This window comes from Myotis lucifugus, unplaced genomic scaffold (genome assembly GCF_000147115.1).
Source record: "Myotis lucifugus unplaced genomic scaffold, Myoluc2.0 scaffold_41, whole genome shotgun sequence".
Taxonomy (NCBI): Eukaryota; Metazoa; Chordata; class Mammalia; order Chiroptera; family Vespertilionidae; genus Myotis; species Myotis lucifugus.
The window spans coordinates 1,542,853-1,558,997 of NW_005871089.1; positions in this window are offsets into that span (position 1 = coordinate 1,542,853).

A 16,145-nucleotide genomic window follows, 5' to 3' on the forward strand; every position below is an offset into this window, starting at 1 on the left:
TTTTGTTTAAATCACACTTCTCTCCAAAAAGAAATTGAAGTAACAAATTTTATTGCCATAATTCTGATAACAAAGGCAGGAAATAAACTGAGGAAGGGAGAATTTTTGTTCACTATTAGAACAACTATTATTGTTGTCCTTGAGTTTGAAATTTGGCTTTCAGCTTCTAAATAACCAAGGCAAAACAAAAACGGGAACAATCAGTGATAATTTTAATACTGGAAAGGGAAAGGCACAGCAAGTTCTCAATAGAGATAAAGTTTTCCTGATGCTGCATTCTAAAATAAATTCTCATGTGGGTGCAGCTTTACATATAAGACAACAAGCAGTGTAGTAGACAATCTCCTCAACTACATTTGTTATCATAGTATTTAGTTAGTCCTTTACATATCATTTCTTTTAATACTCATAGCAAACTAAATGAGCGGCATGCACTATAATTATTCTAGTTTTATAAACGATGAAGCTGAAGCTTACAAAGGCTAAGTGAGATGGGAAGGACAGAGAATCAGCAACTATTAATCACACCATGTACTTATAAATGCAGTTGTGTAAATAAATGTAAAGCCAAAACTTAATAAGGCATTCATGCTTATAAATAATTTGACCATAGGGAAAAAACTATAAAGCTAAAACTTAAATAAGATGACATATACATGTAAATGATTCACTATAGAAAATTAAAATACTTGAGGTATAAAATCTAAAACTGAAAAATAGGAATTTAGAAACCCCTGTTGACATAAAGTCTGTTGAAGAAGAGATTCAATCACTAAGGTTCTGGTAAAGTGTTTAATAGCTGGCTTTTGGGAGTTAGCAGGGAGATCCCTGGTTTGTAGTAACTGCCAATTTCTGTGGTGTAAATACTTCCACCATAAAGTTCAAGCTAACAATGTGACTCAACCAACTCACAAAAATTCTTTAAAAATTACCAATTTGCTCTTGTGTGTGAGCTCCAGCATATCACTGGAAGAAGTTGATATGACTCCTTCTGGTACTACCAGAACTCTTGTTCCCTTAAGTATGTCTAACAAGGATAATTTTGAGATCTCAGAACTTCAGTTGGTCTGAGCTTGTAGCCGCCTTCCTATGGCAAAATAAAATAAAATAAAATAAAATAAAATAAAATAAAATAAAAATGGAACTCTAGCCATGAATTGTAACGACTCTAATTTTTTTATATTAAGATTAAAAATAGGTATTTGTATTTTCTCTTTCCCCCCAAATATTGAAAATATTATGTGAATAAAATATAATTACATGCAGACATTGAGTGGTCACTTCTCATGTTTCAACATGTGTGTGTAATTCCAGGCCTATGTTCTTAAGCAGTACTTATATGGCTTACTCAAGTAAGTGCCTGAGAAGCTGGTGTTGATTCATTGGATAATGTAAATGACTGAGACTTCTGTATGAAAACAACATACACAGAGATTTAGCTTAATGCCATCCTAAACAAAGGATTCATTGACCTTCTAGTTTCAGGTTTAAGATCATGAATACTCACCAAAGTGGTGCATTTACAAAGTCATGGTTGATTGTCATGTGAACTATCAAAAGTATATCTTTTCAGTTCCACTTCTGATTCATGTCAGATCAAGTATGGTTTAGAGTCCAGGGTTGAAACAAGACTCTAGGGTGGAATCAAATTTTCTTTCAAACATTATCCCTAGATGTTTTTTCTTTTTATGTCAATGTTCCTGGTTTTATAGGAACACTATATTCTTTTGTCATTTTAAATAAAAATCTATTCAATGCTGACCAAAATTGAGATGCTAAATAAATATCTCAAAAAACAAGTGAAGTAGCAAACAGCATTATTTAAAAAGGGAAAATTAAGCAACATGAGTGCTTATGATTGGTAATTTTATTCATTCATTAAATTTTTATTGAGGACCTATTAAGTGCTAGTCATTGTTCAAATTTGTTGAGATTAATCATTGTTCCTAAAGGACAAAGATCAGAAATGATAAGTGCCAGTGTAGCTGTAACAGAATGAGAAAGAGCAAGAGATGAAGGAGACTACTTGAGAGACATAAGGGGAGCCGGGACCTAGATCATGTAGTGCCTGGCAGGATATTTTAAGCGCTCAAGACTGTTCTCTGAGGGACATGGAAAAATATATCAGGTTCTTTTTAGTAGCCCAGGCAAGAAGAGTGGTGGCCAGACCAGGGTAGTAGCAGTAGAAAAGCGGTCTGATTCTGGATATATTTTGAAGGTTGAGCCAATAAAAATTGCTGATGAATTGATATGAAATGTCAGAGAGTCAATTATGTCTAGAATACCTGGAAGGACAGAGTTGTCATTCACAGAGGCGGGGAAAGCTGTGGGCAGAGCAGGTGACAAGGAGGGATTAGGGAAGATCAGAAATTCAGTACTGTCAGACATGTTTAGTATGAGATGTCTATTACATATCCAAGTGGAGATGACAAGTAGGAGGCTGGATGTATGCAACTGGAGTCCAAGAGAGAAGTCTGGGATGGAAAGATACACTTGGAGGTCATCAGCATGTGGTTGGAATGAGACTGTATGAGGTCACCAAAAGAGGACATATAAAGAAAAGAGGGTTAAAGACTGAGCTCTGGGGCACTCCAATATTAACAGGCTTGGAGAAGTGGCATCCAGTGAAAGAAGAAAGCTAAGAGTGAGGATGGAGTCCCAGGAACCAAATAAAGGAAGTGTATCAAGGAGGAGGACGTGGTCAGCTGTGTTAATGCTGCTAACTAGTTGTACATACATGTAGGGACCAAAAACCACCATTGGGTTTAGCATCATGGAGGTTACTGGTGGCCTGGACCATAGTATGATGAGTGGGTAGTGTGACAAAGGTCTGACTGAAGTGGTTTTAAGAGGAAATGGGAGGAGAAGAATTGGAAACTACAATAAATGATAATTCTATGAAGGAGTTTGGGTGCAAAGGAGAGTGATGAAATAGGGCAGTAGCTGGTGGAGAAAATAAAATCAAGAGAAGTTTTTCTTAAATGGTAGAGATTGACAGGATGTCTCCAAATTTTATTTACATAGCTCCATGTACTCACTCCAATCTTTGCACTTTTATTATACTGTTTACATGTCTCCCTCCCCCAATAAGCTGTGAGTTTCTGAGGACAGGGACCTGTTTTATTTGACTCTATAGGCTAACCCACAGGTCAGCAAACTCATTAGTCAACAGAGCCAAATAACAACAGTACAACGATTGAAATTTCTTTTGAGAACCAAATTTTTTAAACTTAAACTATATAGGTAGGTACATTGTTATTAACTTAATTAGGGTACTCCTAAGGCTTAGGAAGAGTCACATTCAAAAGGCCAAAAAGCCGCATTTGGCTCGCGAGCCGCAGTTTGCCGACCATGGGGCTAACCCAATATATTGGTTTTCTATCTCTGCTGCAACACATTGGCACAAATTTAGTGGCTTAAAACAACATAGCTCTGTAAATTAGAAATCTGATATAGGTCACTGGGCTAAAATTAAAGTGTCAGCAGAGTGTCTGTTTCTTTGCTTTTTCCAGCTTCTAGAAGCTGCCTACATTTCTTGGCTCGTGGCCCCTTCCTCCATCTTCAAAGCCAGTACCACGGCAACTCTCTGACCTTGCTCCCATAGTCACATCTTCCTCTGACTCAGAAATCAACTGGGAAAGGTTATCTGATTGTAAGAAGGCATGTAATTAGATCGGTCCTCCCAGACCAGGGGTCCTCAAACTACGGCCCGCGGGCCACATGCAATTACAAATATTGTATTTGTTCCTGTTTTGTTTGTGTGTTTTTTTTTACTTCAAAATAAGATATGTGCAGTGTTCATAGGAATTTGTTCATAGTTTTTTTTTAAACTATAGTCCGGCCCTCCAACGGTCTGAGGGACAGTGAACTGGCCCCCTGTTTAAAAAGTTTGAGGACCTCTGTCCCAGACTATCCAGGACAACATCTCCATTTCAGGATCCTTAATTTAATCATATCTGCAAAGATCCTTTTGCTATGTAAGGTAATGTATTCACAGATTCTGAGGACTAAGATGTGGACATCTGTTCAGGTCATTATTCTGCCTATCACATCCAGTGACTGACATGTAGATGAATAAGCATTAAGAATATAAAACTTTTGCATTTTTCCTATTGATATTTATTATACTGCATTATAAAGGTCTGAATACCCTAAAAGACTTTTTCTGAGAGTAGAAACTGTTTCACTTTTGCTCTTCACTCTCTGAGCACTTAGCCCAGGGCATGTAGTAGGTGCTTAAGGAATATTTGTTGAATGACTGAATGAATTAATGAATAAATAAATGAATATACCCATTCTTTCAAGTGAGCTGCTATAGGAGAAATCTCTTCTTTAGGAACAACAGATGATAACTGATTCCTTCAAGAGAACTAGGACTCCCCTCTCTGGGAGCAGGTCAGTTTCTCTTCCTTGCTCTCCTTTATGTCTAATCGAACAGGATTATGCATAATCTAACTCTATGCAGATACAACTCTTTCATATAAAAGGGAAGACTCCTAAGACATATATTTTTACTCCTTGTTGTTGTTTTTTTTTACAATGTCAATCTTTCCAACAGCTATGTTATTAAGTAGCTGTTGCCAACAGCTATTTAACAACTTATTAAACCTTATGTCAACAACTTATTAAACCTTTATATATAGGGCACTAAAGTGGTAACTCAAATGTGGTGGAATTTCAGGCATTTGAGGCAGAGCAAATGTGACTGGTCGTGTGTAGGAAAAGGTATGGTGGGAACTGTGGTGTAGATTAGGTGCCTGGAAGGCCAGACATGTGTCCAAGAAAATCTTAAGTAAAGTAGTGTAGAGAAGGTTGCAATAGCCAGAAGGCAACTGAAGAAATTCGAATGCCCAAAGAGGGAAGCCAAGAGAGCAGATGTGATGGGCATTCAGGGCCCTTCACAGCCTGTTCCCACCCAACTCTTCCAGGTGCATCTTTCTCTACTTCCTCAGTGTCCCCACCCCTCAGAGCAGGTGTGTCTCCTTTCCCAGCTCCCATCCCTCCCAAGCACATTCCTACAGCTTTGCTCACATCCTCCTGCTTTCCTAGATGCATTTGAAACCATTGCCCACACCCTCCTTCCTGAGCTCTCACCTGCCCAACTTCCTGGGTCACCTTGCTCTACTGGTATTCCAGCTCTCTGAACTTTCTTTGATTTTCTCTGAACCCTCTTTTGTATTAGTTTCCTAGGGCTGTGTAACAAGTACCACAAGTTTCATGGCTAGAAACAACAGAAATGTATTGTCTCACAGTTCTGGAAGCTGGAAGTTCAAAATCAAGGGAACACAGCTTAACCTGCACCACCCTCCTATAAAGCAGTGATCTACAAAGTGAGGTGAGAACCCCACAGAGTACACAAGATAATCCTTTGAGGAAAGGGAAGAAAATATTGAAATTTTTATTTCTACTTAATTTTTTCTTAAAAAAATAAGAAAACAATTACATTTTCTAGTCTTTAATATGTGGACTGACACAGGTGGCATCCCTTGTATTGTGTGTCAGAGCCCCAGGTCACGCACTGTGAGTGGTGGGTCCTGAGGGAATAGCAGGCTCTTCATATTTCATTTGTGTGCAAATCTCTACATATTTCATTTGTGTGCTTTAAGATATCATCAGTGTGGCTGCTTTTATAAGAAGCTTTAACTAGTAGAAGCTTTACAACACTTTGTACTAAGGTAAAGCACATTTGGAAGAATCTAAAATCCAACCAAAAGACACGATTGCACTTTATTTACATCACAAATTTTCCAGTTTTGCTAGCCTTTTCTATGATGACAAATACCAGTAAGTGGTAAGCTAGCTACCAAGTACATTGGAGGGAAAAACAAAGGCCTGGGAGCTGGAACTGGAAAACCATCAGACAGCTGGTTCTTCCATGATAGGATGCACTGGGAGATCTCCATTCACCAGCAAAGAAATGCAGGGAAAGGTGTCAGTCAGCCTGGCTTCAGGTGGGGAGAAGAAAGTCTCCACTAAGGATTTTTAAGCCCATGTCTGGCCTCACATAATTTGAGGGGGTTGAGACTATACTAGTTGTGTGGACTAGGAACCTTGAAGCCAAAAAATCTGTATTAAAAATTGTTCTTAAGCCACTGACACCCCTGGCAGAAGCAAACCAAAATCAACTCAGAGGACACTCCCTCAGCCTAGGTCTGGCTGGATTCTTTTTAATAGGTATATATTTTTAGTAAGTACAATATTTTCATGATTAAAAACCATTTAAGAGGCCGCGGTATTCCAGGTTAGAGGTCTGGCACATGAACTAGAGTGGGGTGGAAACTAGGAGCTGGATTTTGGAGATTTCGGAGGGATAATTAGTAGGCTTTGATGACTGATTTGGAGGTGGTAGGTGAAGGAGTGGAAAGTTAAGGATGACTTCCTGGTCTTTAACTTGCACACCTGAGTGAAATAATGTTGCCTTTTACTAAAAGGGTACACAGGAGCAGCAACAGGTTTGAAGGGTAAGAAAGTTTGTTCAGCTTGGCATATGTTGTGCCAGAGTCGCCTATAATGCATGCACATCCAGCAGCAAGGAGGATATTCCAGTCTGGAGCTGAAGATAAGAACTCAAATGTTGTCAACATGTATACACAGAATTTTAGCCATAGGAATGGACAAGGGGGCCCAGGAGGTGTGTAAAGTGATTCATGCCTAGGACAGAGCCTGACGAACAGCAGCTTTTAGAGGGTGGGTGGAGAAACAAACACAGGCCCACAAACTCTAGGGTCACAGAGGCTAAATGTCACTAAATATCAAGTGCAAGTGATATTGACAGAGGTCAACAGCCAGTTCATCATCCTCACACAGAGCACGGCTTGTCCAAACACTCAGAACACTTCTGAACCACACCTCTGTTTAATCTTCATTCATGGGAGAGCAAATAAACTTAAGGCAACCAACACAGCATTGCTGTATTTGCACAGTTGATCACAATTACTTGGGACATTTATTTGTTCTTCTTTCTTGGTATTTCAATATTTCAATTAAACAATGTGCAGAGCAGAAGTTGCTTCTGTAGCAGTAAATCGTCTGTACTAGGAAATGCTCAATCCATTGATATGAGAATCACAGGTTTACCTAAATGATAAGCTGTGTAATGGTGTTTTCTCAAATGAGGACATGTGGGATCCAGTGAGGCTTTGTTGGGAAGACCCAGGCGTCTTTGAGAGTGGTAAAGAAAGTTGTCATGGAGATAAGAAAAGTACACAGTTAGGAGAGGCCAATACCTCTTAGCGAGCAGGCTAAACCAATCGCTTGACTTCAGCCCACGGATTTCTAGGGGATTTGGGAATAATTTCTTGAAGGCATTTGCTCTCTAGGTTCTTGAGACTTGAGCATCCTTGGTCAGAAGACATACCTGTGTACCCCAGTGCCCACCCGTCGACTCTTCAGATCCCCAGGCTGCCCAAATATTCGCCAGATTGTGGCAGCTTCTCTGGAAGGGTCCCAACCTGATTGTAGTATCCAGAGAAGGCACCTCTTTGTTGTGGGTAATAGCTAATGCCAGTGGAGAGGACCCCTCCAAAGCTACCCCATCATCTACCCACATTTATAAGATTCCCACAATCCATAAAGCAATGATTTGTATTTTGTAATTAACACTTTTTCTTTTTACTAAGATAGTTTTGTCACAATGGGTCTCTTTGAAACATTGTCCTAGGACCAGCTGTTGTTTCTAATTTCAAGTTAGGGCACATTTACATAGCAAGTGAAGAAAGGTCAGCCTAGCACTGTGATTAGAATAAGAGGTGGTGGGAAGGGTTAGCCTCAGGCAAACTCATTTTAGACAAGTTCAAAAAAAGAGAGGGGATCCCAGGGGTAGAAGATAGAGTAGAAAGAACACTAGGCTTCTAGTCCAGCACCTAGAGGTCAAGTACCAGCTCTGCTACTCATAGTTATTATGATCCTGGACCTCAGGAATCACATTTTAAGTAATTATGGGACTCAGTGGCTTGGGGAAGGAACTGGGAAAGCACCTCTCCTCTTCATCCACCACACCCTTCAAGAAATTGACCTTGTGTGTTTCAGGAAAAATATTATTCATTAGAAGAATGAGGGTTTCACTTTGTACCTATCTGGGAACAAATGACCCATGCATGTATTCTTATGCATGCATTCATTCAGGTATTCTCTGAGCACCTTCCAGGTCTGACAGATGCAGCCAAGTCCTAACCATCTTTCATTTTCACACCCAGACCTCTCTTCTACAAAGCTCTCCTGCTCACCAGCACACTCTAACAACTTTTCATAGCATTTAGTGTCTGTTCAACTAATTCCGTAATTAATCTTATAACCTGTAGAGTTTAGCCAATAAATTGTTACATATTTCTCAAGACTTTCAGAGACTCAAATCATTAATCAATTTATTGCCCACAGATTTATAGGCAAATCCACCCATTTGCCATGTCTCTATAACCACTGTGGGCTTTCAAGGGCAGCAACTGGATCTTACACTTCGTATCTCCCACAGATTCAAGTTCAGTGTCCTGCACATTGTTAGTGCTCAATTAATGGTCCTTAACTGACTGGTCCATTAGCATTGTGGATGTACAAAGGTATGTAAGTGAAAGTTCTTTTCCTCAGGAAGGATTCAGTCTAACGAGGGATATAGTCCAACCTGAAGAGTTAAGGGACAATCACTGGCCTCTGACTCACTGTAAATAAATGCAACAGACCAGTGGGGCTCAAACTTTGGACCTTGGGTCCCTTGTCATTCATGAGTTGTACTAAGTATCTCCAAGCCTAATATCTGTAAGATGACTTAAGCCAATCCCAGGAGACACACATATTTATTTTTCAAATGTATAGTGTGATTGGCAAAATATATAGCCATATTAAAGGCTCTGCTTTGGTCATCATGAATTTTTAAAATAGGTGCTAAAAGAACAATTATCATGTGGGTTCTGTGAACATTTTTGAAGTTAAAAAGAATTAACATAATCAAATAGGGTTATTCAAACCACTGGCATAGACAGGTGAAATTTAGAAAAGAAAGTAAACACTAACTTAAGCAGGTCAAAGGATTTTTTTAAAGAGATTGGATTTGAATTCAGCCTTGAATAATAAAGTAAGTTCTTAACAGCAGGGTCATATCTGAAGTTCAACCCATTTCAGGTGTTTCAATGTATATGAAAGGATAAAGGCCACAAGAGTCATACCTACATGCCATAATTCTCTCCATGGAGGCTCAAAAGCAGAAGGTACACAGATGAATTGGAGCACAGATGGATGGAAACTTCAGTTTAATTAATTTCCTTTAAGAGCATCCAGGATATTAGCAAAGACTTGATAAGCCACACACCCTAGTAATGTATACCAATCAGTCAAGAAAATCTGAAACTTAATTTATCAGATTTTTAAAAAATGCCTTCTAAGCACTATAACCAACTGTTAACATCTGCCACACCCTAAAAACTACATGAAGGAAATGTGTCTATAAAGATTCATGGGTACAGGGAATCATGTATATGAGGATTGTGCCTTCAAATGAACAGGTGCCCAGGCTCCAGAGGAAGGGGTGAATCTGCTGCATATAAGGAACAGGAAAGTGAAGAGATGTGAAGGTCTTCAATGTCAGCGAGAGAGTGTGTGGTGGGTGGGAAGGGGGTTCAAGCACTTGCCCAGGAGGCCGGGCACAGAGCTACCTAACTCACATTGCAGAGATGCTGTTTGGAAACCAAGGGAGGGCTGAGATTAGCTTCTGAGTTGTCATGGGTTCAACAGACACAATGAAGAAAGGCTGGGGGTGCTGGGAGCAGAGGGAATCTCTGAGAAATAAGCCCCTGGACTAAGAAAACCACAGGGACAGCTTCCTTGTCACAGGCAACGGAATGGTTAAGAGCTAAGGGGGCGTGGGGAGAGCATGCCTAGCGGCAGGGTTGGGGACAGCAGAGTTCCATCATTGGCTGGTGGGGTAGTGGGAGCTGCTTTTCTCCATCTGTCTCACGGTCGAGCTTCCTTTAATGTATTTCCATATTAGTCTTCACCATGATCATATTATAGTATCTTTAAAAGAGTGGAAAAGCCCCCCACCCCCATTTCCCACCACCCCTACCCAGCTGCACTGCTCTGGTCACACACAGTGGAGTTCAGGCTGGAGCTGTGTAACCAACCCACAAGGGTCAAGGGCACAGGAGGGGACCTTAAACATAAAAGGAAAAACAACGGCACATCAAGGCGTTCCCAGGGGGCCAGCCAAGTGAATGCTGAAGCCCACTGAGAAAGAGCTTCCCGTGGGTGGGACCCGGGGGAAAGATCAACAAAAGAAAATCAGCATTCAGAGGAGAGGGAGAGAGTGGAGGCCCCTCAAATACAGCGAGTGTGAGTGTGTGTGAGTGTTTGCATGTGTAAAATGGGGGTTGTCTGCCAGCTGATCAGCCCAACTACTGCTGGGACAGTATGGGACTTGGGGCGTCCTCTGAGAGGCTGATGGAGCTAATTTAAGTCATCTGTCTGCTGGACCTTAGTTGAGATGAATTTTTAGTAGGATTTTTCCTGTGGGTGCTGTGGTTAAACAGAAATTCCTTTTAAATGATGTCTGAAGAGGGAATAAAAATGAGGCCAGAAAGCTTGAGATGAGTAACTTCCAGCTGGAGCACTGAGAGTATATAGACTGAGCACACAAGGCCAGGTGAAGCCAAAGGGAGAAGCTGCTGCCCCAGCTCTCACCCGGGTGGGGAAGGGGGGAGGGCGGGACCAGGCTGGATGGGAAAGGGAGGGCTGGGCAGGGCCCTCCAGTCTCCTTCCATCTCACCTCCCTTCTGGAAGAAAGTTTTCCTTACAGAACTCTTGAGCATGATAGAACTTCAATAATCATAGTCAACCTTATTTTTTTCAAAATAAAGTTTCTTTTATTGCTTTTTCTTATTAAAAAGCACTACTGTTCACTATTAAAAGAACTAGAAAATATAGATAAGTAAAAAGAACAAATAGTAAAATATTCATAATCTCACCTACTTTATAGAATCATCACTTAGTAACACCATATTAGATAATTAGAATTTCCTCCTAAATAAATATATATTAGTAATATACAGAATATATTATACATACTATAATACCCATTCTACATATAATATATTATATATACATGAATGTACCTTTCTTCAAACAAAATAGGTTAATCCTGCATATATGTTGTGATTTCTTTCCTTCTTTTACCTGACATTTTCTGTGACTTTATATACATTTCTCAACATCAATTTGAGGCCTGCATACTATCCCATTACCTGAAGTACTAAGTTTATTTAACCAGTTCCCTGTTGCTGGACACTTAGGTTATTACAACTTTTTCTCTGTTAATAATAATGTTGTCATGAACATCCATGCAGCTAAATATTTGCATACATTCTTAACTCCTTTTAAGGGGGATACAGTTCCAAAAGTCAAATTGCTTGCAATTTCTTGATTTTCATATGTTAGGAAAATGAACCCCAGAGACTAGCCTAAGGTACTACACACACAGTAAAAGCTGGTGGAGCAGGGTAATGGACAACCCAGAGCCAGAGGCCAGGCCCATTGGCTCAGGTACAAGAGGAGGAATGAACTCACCAGATTTCTCGGAGAGTTGGGAACACCAGCTGTGAATATGAAAGCCCCAATGACAATACAACTTCTTGTAAAAGCAAAGGCTCTTAATTCAAAGTTGTCTTTGGGAGTTGCTCATCTCCTGGAGCCTCAGGTCTGGGATACAAGTGGAGTGTGTGCTGCGAGCATCAGCCTTGTTGGTATGTACCTGCCTTTAGCATGCTTGGACATTGCAGGTCTATACTTCCGTCTCTCCTCCTGGCCACAGGTGAGTTGGGATATAAATGTTTTTTGAAGTTCTTTAGGAATGTCCTGGGCTATTATTTCACAGTGCCTACTTCTCACTTAACATCTCTTCCCTGAGGGGATTTGGAGAATAATCCAAAGACCTCATAACAGAAACACAAATTGCCATATTTATTAGAAAGCAGGGCAAGACTCCTCCCAGCCATCATACTCCACCATGCCTTATAGTGCCATTTAAATTGAGCTACCAAGTGGCTGAATCTGTATATTAATAATCTTCATCCAAGGAGGAGGATGGCTGGATGGGGAAGGGGTGCTGGGACAGGCAACTGATTTATAGAGGAATACAAGTGGGGGTGTAGAAGTAAGGGAGGGTATGCAGTGAAGTGAAAAGAGTGTTGGCCTGGGAGTGAGGAGACTAGGCTCCAGCTCTGCCAATGTGTTGTGTGGTTTTGAGGAAGTTGCTTTCCTACTTTGGTCCTGTTTTTTCATCAGTTAACCAGGACCAACAAACCAATTGAACTTCACTATTCCTTTCTGCTTTAGCTACTCTGCTGTTTCCCTTACTCATTTGATAAACTTGTTTTGTAAGATGGTTCAAAACAAGAACATTTTTGCGTGTGTGACTTTTGATACTTTTTTGTTTTTCAAATCTTATAGACAAGTCGCTAGTAACTGATCTTATGTTAGTGCCATTGAAAACTTCTAAGGCAAGTTTTGATGTTCTGATGCTAGTGTCAAAGGCTTACAGTCACCTCTGCTGTAGCAAGCTCTTGTTTATAGTTGACCATGCCACTTTTGTTTTTTTAAACCCTCCATTTTTTAAAATAATTTTTATTTTTATTTATTTATTTTTTTAAAAAAATATATTTTATTGATTTTTTACAGAGAGGAAGGGAGAGAGATAGAGAGTTAGAAACATCGATGAGAGAGAAACATCGATCAGCTGCCTCCTGCACATCTCCTACTGGGGATGTGGCCGCAACCCAGGTACATGCCCTTGACCGGAATCGAACCTGGGACCCTTCAGTCCACTGAGCCAAACCGGTTTCGGCTAATTTTTATTTTTAATTTACAGTTGATATGCAATATTATGTTAGTTTCAGGTGTATAACCCAGTGATTAAACATTTATATAACTTATGAAATGATCACCCAATAAATCTAGTACCCATCTGGGACCATATATAGTTATTACAATATTATTGACTGTATTTCCTATGCTGTACTTTACATCCCCATTACTATTTTGTAACTACCAATTTGTGCTTGTGCTTCATTTTAAAAAAAATATATTTTTATTGCTTTCAGAGAGGAAGGGAGAGGGAGAGATAGAAACAATAATGATGAGAGAGAATCATTGATCGGCTGCCTCCTGCCCCACTTTGGGAATGGAACTGTGCCTTCTTTTTTTTTTTTTTAAATATATTTTATTGATTTTTTACAGAGAGGAAGGGAGAGAGATAGAGAGCTAGAAACATCGATGAGAGAGAAACATCCATCAGCTGCCTCCTGCACATCTCCTACTGGGGATGTGCCTGCAACCCAGGTACATGCCCTTGACCGGAATCGAACCTGGGACCTTTCAGTCTGCAGGCCGACGCTCTATCCACTGAGCCAAACCGGTTTTGGCTGGCACTGTGCCTTCTGACCCATAGTCAACCCTCAACTGCTGAGCAACACCAGCCAGGACAATTTGTGCTTCTTAATCACTTCACCTTTTTCTTTTTTTTTTTTTTTAATATATTTTATTGATTTTTTTTAAAGAGAGGAAGGGAGAGAGATAGAGAGCTAGAAACATCGATGAGAGAGAAACATCGATCAGCTGCCTCCTGCACATCTCCCACTGGGGATGTGCCCGCAACCCAAGTACATGCCCTTGACCGGAATCGAACCTGGGACCTCTCAGTCCGCAAGCCGACGCTCTATCCACTGAGCCAAACCGGTTTTGGCCACTTCACCTTTTTCACCTAGTCCCCTACTCTCACCCCTCTGGCAACTGTCAAAATGTTCTCTGTATCAGTGAGTCTATTTCTGTTTTGTTTATTTGTTTATTTTATTCTTCAGATTTCACATATAAGTGAAGTCAGATAGAGAAGTGTCTTTCTCTATCTGATTTATTTCACTTAGCATAATACCCTGTAGGTCCATCCATGTTGTTGGAGATGGCAAGAGTTCATTCTTTTTATGGCTGAGTCATATTCCATTGTATATGTGTACCACTTCTTCATCCATTTGCCTATTGATGGGCACTTAGATTGTTTCAATATCTAGGCTATTGTAAATAGTGGTGAAATTAACATATGCATATGTCTTTTTGAATTAGTGTTTTGTGTTCCATCAGCTAAATACCCAGAAGTGGAATTGATGGGTCCTTCTTTGTCTCTTTTATAGCATTTGTCTTAAAGTCTATTTTATCTGGTATAAGTATTGCTACCCCAGCTTTTGTTTTTTGTTTCCATTTTATAAAATACTAGAGGCCCAGTGCATGAATTTGTGCACGGGTGGTGTCCCTTGGCCTGGCCGGGATCCGGGCCGATCAGGTTGGCTGGCCGGGGGGAGGAACTACGGGGAGTTGGCCAGGCGAGGGAGGTTGGCTGTGGGAGTGCACTGACCACCAGGGGGCAGCTCCTGCATTGAACATCTGTCCCCTGGTGGTCAGTGCATGTCATAGTGACTGGTAGACCAGTCGTTCGGTTGTTCGGTCACCCGGTTGCTTAGGCTTTTATATATATAGATATATAGATGTTTTTCCATCTTTTTACTTTCAGTTTGTATGTGTCTTTCAATCTAAAGTGAGTCTCTTGCAGACAGCATATATATGGGCCTTGTATTTTTATCCATTCATCAACCCTGTGTCTTTTGATTGGAGCATTTAATCATTTACATTTAAAGCAATTGTTGATAGATATGTAGTTATTGTCATTTTATTATTCATATTTTTTAATATATTTTTTCCTTCTTCTTAAAGATGACCATTTAACAAAAAATGTTTCCTAACATTTTTTTGTAATATTGGTTTGGTGGTGATGAACTTCTTTACCTTTTTTTTTGGTCTGGGAAGCTCTTTGTTTGTCCTTTGATTCTAAATGATAACCTTACTAGGTAGGTAAAGTAATCTTGGTTGTAGGTCCTTACTTTTCCTCACTTTGAACATTTCGTGCCAGTCCCTTCTGACCTGAAAAGTTTCTGTTGGAGACATAAGCTGACAGTCTTATGGGAGCTCCCTTGTCGATAACTAACTGTTTTTCTCTTGCTTCTTTTTATTCTCTCTTTGTCTTTAACCTTTGGCATTTTAATTATGATGCAGGCTTCTTTGGATTCACCTTGTTTGAGATTCTGTGCCTCCTGGAGTTGTGTGTCTATTTTCTTTGCCAACTTACAAGTTTTCTGTCATTATTTTTTTAAAATAGGTTTTCAATTTCTTATTTCCTCTCTTTTCCTTTTGGCAGCTCCCTTATGTGAATGTTGGTACATTTGATGCTGTCCCAGAGGCTCCTTACACTATTCTCATTTTTTTAATTCTTTTTTCTTTTTGCTGTTCTGATTGGGTATTTTCTGCTACCTAATTTTTTAAATCATTGATTCGATCCTCTGCTTTACCTAATCCATTTCCCTTCTAGTGTATTCTTCATTTCTGACTGGTCTTTTTTTATGTTTCCTATCTCCATTTTTTATGTTTCTTATCTCTTCGTTGAAGTTCTCACTGAGTTCATCTATTCTCCCTCTAAGTTTATTGAGCATTCTTAAAACCACTGTTTTAAACTCTGATAGATTACTTGTTTTCATTCTGTTTACTTCCTTTTCTGGAATTTTGTCCTATTTTCACCTGGGACATGTTTCTTTGTCTCTTCATTTTGGCTGTTTGTTTCTATATATTAGGTAGAGCTGCTATGTCTCCCACTCTTGGTAGAGTGTCCTTATGTAATAGGTGTCCTGTGTGGCCAGTAGCACAGCCTCCCCAGTTACCCAAGCAGGGTGCTTGTGGTGCACCCCCATTCATGTGGGCTGTGTGCATCTTCCTATTTAGTTGATCCTTGATTGTTGTTGGCACATCAATGAGAAAGATTATCTCCTAGGCCCATGGTCGGCAAACCGCAGCTCGCGAGCCACATGCGGCTCTTTGGCCCCTTGAGTGTGGCTCTTCCACAAAATACCACGTGCGGGCGCACACGTACAGTGCGATTGAAACTTCGTGGCCCATGCGCAGAAGTTGGTATTTTGTGGAAGAGCCAGTATTTTGTGGAAGAGCCACACTCAAGGGGCCAAAGAGCAGCATGTGGCTTGCGAGCCACGGTTTGCCGAGTCGCAGTTTGCCGACCACTGTCCTAGGCTGATCGGCTCTGCGGACCAGCTGAGTCTACAGCAGTGGAG